The sequence below is a fragment of the Augochlora pura genome, chromosome 2 (assembly GCF_028453695.1).
Source record: "Augochlora pura isolate Apur16 chromosome 2, APUR_v2.2.1, whole genome shotgun sequence".
Classification (NCBI taxonomy): domain Eukaryota; kingdom Metazoa; phylum Arthropoda; class Insecta; order Hymenoptera; family Halictidae; genus Augochlora; species Augochlora pura.
In genome coordinates, this window is record NC_135773.1 from 2,645,675 (window position 1) to 2,658,304 (window position 12,630).

Below are 12,630 nucleotides of genomic sequence, written 5' to 3' on the forward strand. Positions count from 1 at the left end.
AATAAGACATCGAATTTAAATAATAATTAATGATAATAATTGAATCTATAAATCGTTTAGAATAGATCGGATTTGTTTTTGTTCAAGCGCACAGTGTTAAAATTGTCAGTCTTTTACACGTATTATTTATATCTGAGTTGAACGAAATCGAACAGAGAGACGAGATAAAATCCTTTGTAAACCCGTAATGTAATTATAGTTCTTAATGAAACCAACATGTTACGTAAAAAGCGGGAGAAAATGAAAAGCGTACAGTATCAGAATTTTTCAAAAGAACCACCTGACATCATTGATCGCTTCCTCCGTTTTTTTTGCCTAATAGATAGTCATCCAACATCGTCGGAAGATAAACGTTAGGTAATCATCCGGCGACGTAACCATTACATTATTTCGAGCAGCATCGGGAACGAGCGTTAATCGATTCGCAAACGAAGTCCATCGCGGTTGCACAACGTTGACCATTTTATCCGTCGATGGAGAAAAAAAGAAAATTGCGGTTGTATTATGAGAGCCGCGCGGGTATCGACGTGTAGGTTCCTTGACTCCGCGGCTCTCCGGTTGTTCGAACGGCGATCGTTAGCGTCGTTACACTTCCTGCCTTGGATACACTTAGGATAACCGTCGGAAATGATAGCCGCGCCCGGTTTGGAAGGATATCCCGGTCTCTCGCTGCGCATAATCGTTTCGATTTAATGGCCTGTCGTCGATCTTGTCTTCACCCAATAAGACGCTGAAAAACCGAGGAAACTGGGGTCTGGCCTTGGATCGATACACTGACTCGACCTTGAATCCTTGCCAAGTGACCGCTCGACGATCGATGACGCCTCGATCAAATTCCACCGCGATCTCTCAATCGACGAGCCGCCGCCGCCGCTTCGGCTTCCGGTCAATTGTTTCTCGAGCAAGCAGACGAAATTTTATTTCGTCGATCTTTTTCATTTCATCTTCCGAAACATTTTGGAAATAGAAACGAGTTTATTTTTCGAAGCGCGATTTCGAGTCTTAATTTCGCTTCGGTTAAGAAAGCTTTGTGGGCGATTTTGATCTAGGGTAGTTCTGCAGACTCTCCACTATGCGACAGGGCAGTTGTCTGCACAAGTACACAATGCGTGCGCAATGTTCGATATTGCTTTTGCATACGTTTTAAACACGATCGATCAAATTAGTTTCCACATTTTATAGGTATTTAGACGTTAAAGTTTCGATTTGGTTATGAAAATTATAGATCGATTCTTCGATCGAACAACATTGCTTCTAAATGGAACTAAAGTGATCGCGAGGGCACAGTAACTAGGCGAGGGAGTACCACAGAAATTGGCATGTTTATCCTAAACGCGAGTTAGCGCGAAAATTGGTCGCATTAGGTGGCGAGACACGAAGGTGACTCAGGGTTACGATAAGTCAAGCGATCCTCCGGTTTGTGTGTCGTCGACTTGTGCGGTCGTTGCGCAGCGGTGCGCTCTCTGTTGTCCGGCCACGGTGCGCTCTCTGCTCGGCCTCCCGGCAATTTTGTAATTTTCCTTTTTTCCCCGGTATTCCCTGGCGACCGAGGCGTCGTTTTACCTTTGCTCGGTGGGCCCCGTGGGCCTCGTGTCGTTTCTTACCGGTCCGCCTTCGGTCCCGCGCGCGCGCGCGCGCGCACGCTGGCGATTCGCATTAGAGGACGAGCCGGGCAAGCGAAATTTCCTTTTGCCACTCGCTCGCGGACGCTAGAAACCCGCCGATGAACCCCGGCAGCGACCGCTCCGGGACGGGGCAAAAGAAGTAACGCGAGGCGGACTCGTCAACGAGAGCGACTCTCGCTATAAATGATCACCGGCCGACAGTTCTTGCCCTTTTCGAGCCGCGATCCCAGATACCGCGGCCTCTCGCGATGCAGCTGCACGATTCTCTAGATCCAACGGATCCCCTGGATTCTCTCGATTCGTTTCTCCGATTCGCTGTTTTCGGCGTGTTCAGGCCGCGGAGCGGGAACGAGCTCCGAGAGATCGAACGAAATTGCGCGAAATTGCACGTTGCAACGGTTCGTGGCACAATTTCAGGCGGCGTACGAAGTGTGATCGGTACGCTGCGCAGGTCTTCGTGCAAAATAAGAATTGTCTACCTATGTAGCGAGGCAATATACGTCAGTCGTGTTAACCCTTAAATGCGTAGAGTCCCAAAAATGAATCAATAACTTTTTGCGCGGATACCCGACAACAGTTTTGATATCGATACATTTGGCTGAATGGCAGTGATTCCTTTGTCCATTGACTTATCAAAAATTAACTAAAATAATGACATTTCACTTCAATATTTGTATCTTTCTGACGTTATACCAATTGGCGCGCATTTTCGATAGCGGGTTCATTTACGTACCTTTGGAAGCGGATTATTTAGAAATATTTTGGTGTATTCAAAAAAATTACAAAGTGCAATGTGTTTCTTTGTTCCAAGAAAGGAAACGACTGCATCAATCTCTTTCATACTAGCTAAAGAATTTTTATGTCTATTTTGCATAGTGTACGAAAAACGAATCATTAATATTTTTCAATAAAAACCCTATAAGATATGACTTATAATTTTATTTTAATATTTTTCCCGATTTCCACTCATTTGAAATATTATAACCCTAATTTTTAAATAAAATTCATTAATTCATGCATTTAAGGGTTAAGGGTTCGATGGTACTAGTGTTCGAGTAGGTCTTTTGAGATAGGACAGGTTCACGAACCTTGTGCTCAATGCGTCTTGTGCTGATACTGTGCTTTCTTCGACAATGTACAAATTGTGTCCCTTCGTCGTCGTCTCTATACCTAAAAATAAATCGCACAAACTCTACGATTGTTATCGAATAAAAAGTTACAATTATTTAGACACACATTTCTTCGTCCGAATGCTTAGTAATCAGACTCATAGAAGTGGATCACTGGTTAACCCTTAAATGCATGAATTAATGAATTTTATTTAAAAATTAGGGTTATAATATTTCAAATGAGTGGAAATCGGGAAAAATATTAAAAAAAATTATAAGTCATATCTTATAGGGTTTTTATTGAAAAATATTAATGATTCATTTTTGGTACACTATGCAAAATAGACATAAAAATTCTTTAGTTAGTATGAAAGAGATTGAAGCAGTCGTTTCCTTAAAAAAGAAACCTTACCTTTAGAAAATATTGTTTGTTTAACGAATACACCAAAATATTTCTAAATAATCGACTTCCAAAAGTACGTAAATGAACCCGCTATCAAAAATGCGCGCCAATTGGTATAACGTCAGAAAGATACAAATATTGAAGTCAAATGTCATTATTTTAGTTAATTTTTGATAAGTCAATGGACAAAGGAATCACTGCCATTCAGCCAAATGTATCGATGTCAAAACTGTTGTCGGGTATCCGCGCAAAAAGTTATTGATTCATTTTTGGGACTCTATGCATTTAAGGGTTAAGTAGTTGTAAACGTCACGAATTCCCTCGTTCGTTTGGGATCTAAAGCGCAGCGATTTGTCCCAGTTCTCTGGATTCTGGACCATTACACTGCAAATTGAATCATCAGTGAACCAGTTTCCAAGGATGCAGATGCTAGGACCTAGGTAACTGGAAGTCACCGGGAGGATCCCGTCATAGGAAAGACACCGTCCCTGATCAGACACCAGGTTGCTAATGAGTCGTCGTGTGCTGCTCCGAGTTCCGTGGCTTCTCATTCATGCTGAATTGCGTCATCGTTGTTGACATTTACTACAATATTACTATTTGATTGATACTCCGTAACGTTGCCGGCAGACTGTTAGGGTTTAACGAACTTATTATACCGTTCGAAGCCAACCAATGGATGCTCCACAATATTCGATGTTTCTCATATTCAATGTCTATGCAACACTTGAAAAATATTCAAGCCGTTCAGTGCAGTTTGAAAGATGTTATTTCATTTTGTGAAAGTTATTATATTTTTATTATATTAATTAATTATATTTCTTCTTATTCTATTTTATCTCAAGCTATCATTTCAGCCTGATAAATTTCATTTCATTTCGTCTTTATATTTTATCACGGTTTACCCTAATTTCAATCGTAGCCGAGTGGGCGTTAAAATTATAATTATCCTTGAGAATCTATTGTAATCTGGAGGGGAACTGGTTCTGCAAAGAAATTACAACTTGTCTATTATTTTTGCCGGTGCAGGAACTAATGAGTAAGAAAATGTGAGCTAGCGAAGCCGGCTTCGAAATATCGAAAAAGGTAAGAAGAGAACGAGAGGGCTACGTTTGCCCACTCCGGGAACAGTTCGGATTCGCTGGAGTCGGTGTTTCAGGGTGCGCTGAGTTAGGCAAAGCAGAGCCTGACTCGGTAATCGTAGTACGAAAGTTGTCCAGTGGTCGGTTGGGAAGCGCTGGGCATAGACAGAGGGAGTAGATGGAGAAAGTGGAGGACCTCCTGGAGGATGGAAGAAGACGCCGCCGACGACGACGACGACGAAGAAGAAGAAGAAGAAGAGGCGGAGAGATAGAGACTGTTGGAGATCCTTTCGGTGGTAGCGAGAGGGAGAAGGAGCCGAGAAGAACCGGAGAGCCCGATGTCCATTGAGCAGGCACCTGCCACGTTAAATTCAACCGGGCCAGGGCTGGATGGGCGCTTCCTTCGAACGGACCGGCAACGAGAAAGAGGACGAGGATAGAAAGAGAGGATCGGGAAGAGGATCCGGCGGATAGACCGAGAGGAGACGCGAGCCAAGGCGGAGGAGGATGAACACAGGCGACGGAGCCGAAGGGACAGCGGCCGAAGAGGAAGACGAAGGAAGAAGAAGGAGGAAGAAGAGGCGCCCTGTGTTGGTACATCTCTCTTACATCACTCCGGCCTGGTCGTCCTTCCCGGGCATGGGCCAGCAGAGCCAAAAGAGAATAAGGAGAGATATCACGCCGATAATGTAACCTTCTTTCATCCTCTTCTGCCCGAGTCTCCCCCGTTGCCCGATTGAAATTTTCGACCCCTTCCTCGCCGCTCGTCACCTCGCCTCGCTTCGCCTCGCCTGATCTTGCCTCGCCTCGCCTCCTCTTCCCTCCGGCGACGTTCATGTCGCGTTTGTCCTCCCGCTTGCTCTTCTTCCCGCGAATTCCGATAGTTAGGTCGCCGCTTTCGCGAATAAGCGACGACGCGCATCGCTAGCATGACGATCCAACCCTGTGATCCGCGGATCGACTTGTCCCGAGATCAACTGCACGCGGAGGATTTATCAGCAAAGCTACCAAGGACTTCAGAAACATCTACTCTGAATTTGAGAAAAACGAAACGTGACAAAGTCGTCATTTTATTAAAAGTGAGGATTTAATTGTTCAAATATCTTTCATCTCATTTTTCTAACCAAAAACCAGTAAGTTTATTTCAAAAAGAATTGTGCTGCGATTGTACCAAAGTCAAAACCTCGCTTTGAATTACAGCGACGATTCGCGCCATTCTTTTTCACAGTTCTTACCAAACGATTAGATCGCAACGCAACAACAACAACGTATCTATCTCTACCTGGTCTGCTAAAATCATGGTCCAGATATTCTTGGAAATTGCAGCCGACAACGCCGGGCACTGGATGCGGCAAAATAAATGTCGACGGTTTTTTGCAACGAAATCGGCGCGCTCTCCTCAAACCGTGAAGAATCAATATTGCGGATCCGCGACTGCGATCGGGATCGCGGAGGGAAGACTAAGCCGTAGATTCACGGGGAGTTCGAGGCAAAAACGTTCTTTTCTGTGCAGTCATCGTCATCCACCGTCCGGATCCCGGATGACGGTAACCCGTGGAACAACTGTTTACGTTTCTCTGGCACGAGGTTAAAACGTCATTCCGTCGCGGAGCCTGCAACTATCCCCGTGATTGATGTTGCGTTCCTTCCGCGAAGGCATTCGGGAAATGAACGGCGGGAAAAGGGACCCATCTCGTGTACGCTTCTTTCGCACACTGTTAATTATTACCGGGAAACATCGGATCTTGGTCGAGTTGTAATAATCACCTGCAGCAATTGTTACATCGATCCCAGAAAGCCGAAACTTTCGAAAGTATTTATTAACTATTACCGAACAATGTTGGATTTCAATGAAGCCTCGGAAGTTGTCCATCACGACCTTTCTCGTCTTCAATTCCTCGAAACATATTGTTAATTACTAATCTGCGAATCTTTACGCGGAATGAGAATTATCTAAGTTAGTCGTAAGAAACACGATTCAGTACAAAAAGTTTCTCCTCTTTAATACTGTCGAGATCATGTTGAAACGCGACAAAGCGATTTTCAACGGTGCCTCGCAGTCGCCAACTCGCAAAGAGTTAAAACGATTAGGGAATAAAATAAATTGTTTTGTAAAGAATTCGATTACCAATCGTTGCCGCAGAATACCAAATTTAGCTTGCTGATGAAAGAAAAAAAAGGACAGAATTCGCGCAGTCGACGATTCCGATTCGCGCACCTAAATACACGGTTAATTCTCGCGGACGACGCCGGGCAGAGGCGAGCGGATCGGTAAATTCCAAACATAATCAAATGCGAGCCGAACATGTGCCTCTCTCAGGCTTCGGTGTGCTCGGGCCCGGTGGAAGAGAGGAGGCTCTCGTGGGAGACCACGAAGACATTTATTATTCGAGGGGATAAGTGGCTCCGCGAACGAGCGGTAATGAGTGTAAACGCCGGCAAAAACACAGGAAGACGGCCGGGAGGGGGAGAGGATATTGATGCGAGCCGGTACATTGTTGGAATGACTACGCAAAATTCGTCGAGGGAAACGCTTTGACGCCGGGACGCAACGTGCGGCCCTCTGCAACAGGTAGCGTGTGCAGGCCGGCGAAAAGATGCTGCACGCCGCGCGGTTCGGGCCCCGTAAAAACGCGAATCAATATCGGTTTTTTTCCGTTCGAGATCTGTGAAATCGCGATTGCAGCTTCTTGCGACCGTCGGCCGATTTCTCGCAGACTCCTCGAATGTAACCGATTACAGAATTATGCAGCTGTCTAACGTACATTGTTCGAGGAATCGATAACGAACCGGCAGATTATCTCGATTAATATAATCTAATTTTTTACTTCTTTTGGGATTATTGAATGAAGGAAATCATTGGGCTTCCTTTGCATCTGGCACGGCCATTAGAAAGCCTGTTGATAGGCTTCCAGTAGACGAAGTGCCCGTTAATGGCGACTTTTAGAGTATTATCTTTATTACGTGCCGAGGTTCCCCCGAGTCGTTCCTTAACCACTGCTTTCCTATGGCGAACCATTGGCGGCTTTTTATAGCGACTAAGAAGTGCATGTTCAATTACTTAGTTTCATTCGCGAGACGTCCGTTCGTTACTGCACTTATGCTAAAGACTCGGGTGACCACGACTTAGATGTTTTTTCCATGGACGTACTAAATTGCTTACAGCTACCTGGATTATTACTTTTTATAATACGCACATGCTCTACCTACTGTAGTGAAAAATATATAGCAATGTACACCCTTTCTACATAGATGCATTTAAATGCTAGCAACAATCGCAATTGTTACTGTCTATACATACAAAAATTTATGTACAATCGACAAACATGAATTAAACTGAACAGTTTAATTGAAGGGTTTGCGCTGGACGAATTCACGGTTCAACGGCAAGAAAATCGCAGTCGGTTCAAAATATCGCGCGTATCTAGATCAGAACATCTGGACTACGGTACCCTTTTAAAAGATTAAGAACCCGGTGAATCCAGGATCGTCCAAGGTCTCGGTTAGGCACCCGGAAGAGGCTGCTGGCCCACGAACCGGGCCTCCGTAGCCTCGAATCGATCCTGCGATCGTAGTTGCGTCCCATAAGTTACTCCGAAAGGAGAAATCCGTGCGGCGATTTGAATGATATATTCGACGGCTCTCCTCGCCTATTAGCCGGCCGTTTAAGACAGGATGATGGTATACTGTTATAACGGCGAGTAATCGCGCGGTCGTACATTAAAATGCTTCTTCCGATGCCCCGGTGCACCGACGCAATTGCATCGACGGCATAGCAACCCCTAACAGTGCCTCGACACCGTACAAAATGCCGGACGAACTACTACCACTGTTATTTCAGCGTTGTTTCGACGATTTCCTTTTTCTAAAAGAATAAAAATTCCGTATAATTAGGTAGCGGATACTTGCACGGAGTCAAACTGTTATTTATCTGTTCTAAATCAAAATGGAATGTAATTTGCCAATTGTGCCGTTCAGTGCACACATCGACTAACTCCATAAAACAAAAAGTCGAGAAACGCGATGAAATGATACGTATAATTCAATGTATAAAATTAATATTATTTAATGTATAAAATTAACAAGAAAAAATAGCCAAAAAAAAAAATTTTGCCGTTTAATGGTGTTAATCTTTATTATTCAGGAAAGTTATTATAAATATAAAAAGTTATGACTATACCAAGTGCTTTGACACTTAAATTTAAGATTTTTCAAAAAGTGGAGTTAATCGATGTGTGCACTGGGCGGCTCAATTATAGATAGGTGATCATTAGAGTTAATGCAAATGCTTATATAATAAATTTTAACCTTCTTTTGTAAGAATGTATTGATAAGTTAGCTGCGTAGCTTTCGCTATTTTAATTATGATTAGACTGCGGATTTTATGCGTTTACGGCAGAAATGACATGAAAAACTTGCGCAAGCACCCTTTTTGATCCGGTGTGCATCGCGCGGGAACTGGCGGCGTTCCCTGGAGCCCTTTCCCTTCTGCTATGATCGTCTGGTTGCATCGTTCCAGGCATGCGAGCCAACTGTACCTTGCAACTGTTATCTAGGCAACGACCTTGCCTCCTCTTCTTCACTCTCTCTCTCCTTCTCTCTCTCTCCTCTCCCCTGTTTCTCTCTCTCTCTTTCCCTCTCCCTCTCTCTCTCTCTCTCATTCCCCCATGATTCCCTCTCCGGCGGCTATGGCATCTCCCGATGCACCGCGGTGCATGTGCGCGAGGCGCGCAAGTTCATCGGTCCGCTCGGAAAATCATTGACCTTGCGGTTGATCTAGCGTCGTCGCTGGATCCTTTCAGTCCCTATTACGTCGCCCGTTACGCAGAAGAAACGGAGGCCGCTTGTCTTGCGTGGAAAACGAGGTCTTTTTGCGCTACCCCCTTGCAGGATAAACGCGCTCTTCCTTGATCGTGATCTCGCTATTCTGGAAAATCTTGATCTTCCATCGGCTGGACAACTCGTTGGCCCACTGGTATCTGTTTACGATTTCTCTGCGACTATTCAATATCTAAGGAAAATAGAAGAAATTTAAAGACAATGCATATTAACGATTGCATAACGAACGCATGTTATAGCCTAATAACGCAAATAATAATATTGTAATTAATATCAACGAGTACAGGGCACCAAATTAACAATCTCTCGCAGGACTAGCTCACTCAAAACTGGAGAAATTAATTTTGCGTTTCACTTGCAGTTACCCTAATCCATAGCATAATATCTAGAATGTTTTGTATTTCCTAAGAAAGGTCCAGTGCATTTAGTGAATTATTTTCGTGATAACAGCACAGCCTATTTTGATGATAAAGACAGACGGTAAGCAAACCAGTGATCACGGACGTGTTGATAGATTTAGTGTGATAGAAAACATTATGGATCGTGCTTGGAACACTGTTGTTTATAATATAACTGTTGTTTAATGTTTGCAATAAATGTTGGAACTATGTGTAGGGAAACAATTGGAGGAAGACGATAATTGTTACTGTAATAACGCGCTAGTATCGTGCGCCTTTTAATCGGCTATTTATTTCCCGACGGGCTATTAATACAGAATGCTTTCTCGGAGACTTTAATGCGTGGAGAGCGGGCGCTGCTCGCGTTCTCACCGGCCGTTGAAATCACCAGACCGGAGTTCGCGTTAGGCGCGTCTGTAATTCAATTATGCCCGAAACTCATTGTGTTTTCGACGATATGTCAGCGCTCCTAACAAGTCCGACCAACACTCCACGGCTCTGTCAAGCGTCTACGAGCGAAGTCTCTTCTTTAATTCGTTAATAGACAAGTCGAATGTCTGCATCAGTTGTGATTTAATTGTAAACGAACTATAAACTGTGAACCATCCGCTCCTCGACACTGTTACGATTTCAACATCGCGTAAATAACATCATAAAATAAGATAGAGCATATTTTATTTGCTTAAAGCAATTTCACAACATTATTATTAGACTACGGATTTTTATACAAAATAAAAATTCTCTGCAACAATTGCAAGGAATAGAAACCAAGTAGTAAGTTCGTTGTTCCTTATATCATCTAAAGAGATTAAAAACGACGCGTTGATAAAAATCCGCAATTTAATCGTTACGGTCTGCACAGATTTATTTTAGACACTAATTTTACGAAATGCGGTTGTCTTACTATTTTTTATTGAGTCGTGTACCTGTCCATTCGAAACCTTTATATTCTTTGATTATATAACTAACGCGTAACCAGCAGTACAAATTTAATAAATGAATAAATAAATCATCTCGGCCGGCTCCTCGAGCAAACGTCTTTGCAACGAGTCGATCACGTGTCTTATAAGAAATGATGGTTGGCGATATCGTTTTTCGATCGAGGAACCAGGGCGCTGATCGGATGATAAATGATCGTGTCCCGCTAGGATCCAAACAAATACTCTGCTGCTGATGAAACGAATCCACGCGGAACGAAACGCGGTCTAACCTCTCTTCGCCCCCCTTTCAACGTCGTCGACGACGCTCGATAGAGACGATACTCCGACGGCGGTCCATTCACATGGAAAACAGCCGACAGATTTGTCTTCCTTTTAGACCGTTCAACTTTTCACGCCTCGAAATGGAGATTTCTTCTCGCGGCGGGAGACCCCGCGAACTCTATTCAACGCGAGATTGTTCGAGAACCAGGCCCCGAACGGTATTAACATAATTTCAAGCGGGACCTCGCCGAATCTCAGTGCAGCAACGTCCAAAAGAGGTTGCAACGGCAACCGGAGCTGCAACTTTGTTTCTTTTAAGCGGAGTCGATAAAGAGTAATCTGATTAATGATTGTACTGTTAGTAATTGATCAGGTTACTTTTTATTGAACTTCGTTCTCTCAGATTTCCTGCATTTGTTAATTAGTCACGTTGTAAAAGAAAGTAGGTTAGCATTTGTACAAGATGGGTAAGAACTTAAAAATGCTTTTGGAGTTACTTTGCAATTGTTTCATTGCTGTCGAGAACGTTAAAAAGGAAATTACTGATAATATACCTTGGTTGTAACAAAGAATACTGTGTTATTCGAGGATATTAATTAGTTTTATTATGCAGAGGTGCACGGCGGGAACGATGTTTTCGAGGAGCAAGATGATCTTTCGAGCGGTCTCGACCGCAGTTTCTAATTGAATCATGAGTTTCGAGCTCAAAGTTCCCCGCGCGGCGGACATTTTTCAGCTTCCCGGCTCCCCGGGATGCCATAAACGCGCGACCTTGAAACGAAACGTGTTATTACCATGTTTGAAACGTGTACTTCCCTCGGGCGGAATGATTCGAACAGTACGTGGCGTCCGAGGCGGTGCGAGATGAAAAATCTCTCCGTATCGACGCGTTTCGTAACGTCTCAATCGGCCGATAACTTCCGCGTGTTATTTATGTCAACAATGTTCGGTCTTTCATTCGCGAGTACGCCAACTGTCCTCGCTGTAAATGACTGTGCCGGCGGGAACAGAATCTTCGAACGGATTTAGTGGAAGCATAATTACGATTTGATCCGAGAACGTTTGTCTACATTTTCATCGCTTCTTCGCGAGTTAACTTAACCTCCATCGCGACAATGCCCGCGGAACTGCACACGACCAGTCACGTTTAACCCTCTTAGTACCGAACAACGATGTATCGTTGTTGGCTATTGTCGTAAAGATAGTTTTCTCAATATTTTTATTAAACAACAATTTCATTTCTTATTTCTCCCCCCTTTTTGAATTTGTTATTTATCAGGTTTTTCAAAATTCTTGCATTTCTTTCCGAAATTTTATCGAACTTCGTAAAACGAAATTTAAACATTTCGCTCAGGTTCGGACACTTTTGGCCGGTACTAAGAGGGTTAAGATAAACCTAATTAGTCGAAACAGCTACAGCAACACAGTTCGAAAATAATTGGATGTTAACTGAAATGGTCAACTAAACCCAATTATGAACAATTAAGGCGAGTTCTATGTAAAGTTATTCATCAGGCGAAATACTTACTTTAATTGCGTGCAATTATATTCTGCGATGAACGCTGTTATTATAGAACTAATAAAATTAGCACCGGCGTAGACTTCGAACCAGGTTCGCTTTTAATTTATTCCACAATGAAATACTCAGCCCAATGTTATTAGAATGCTGTCAGAATGGGTCTGGAGAGCATAAATTGGATTATACGGAGTTGGAGAATGAATCGTTCCGATTGGTTTTTATTCATTCCTAATTGCAGTCTACAGAGGCGTTGCCGAGTGAACGTTATTTGGTCTTACTATATTGTAACGCAAAACATCGTGGCTCCATAAATTAACCTGTCAACCGCGTGGATGAATTTCTGCACGTTTTCGTGCGAACTCCTACAATTTCTTCAAAAATGTTTTACGATTCCACTAATTAAATTAAAACGTAGTCAAAAAGAAATTAATCGCTAGTAGGTACTAGAAGGTT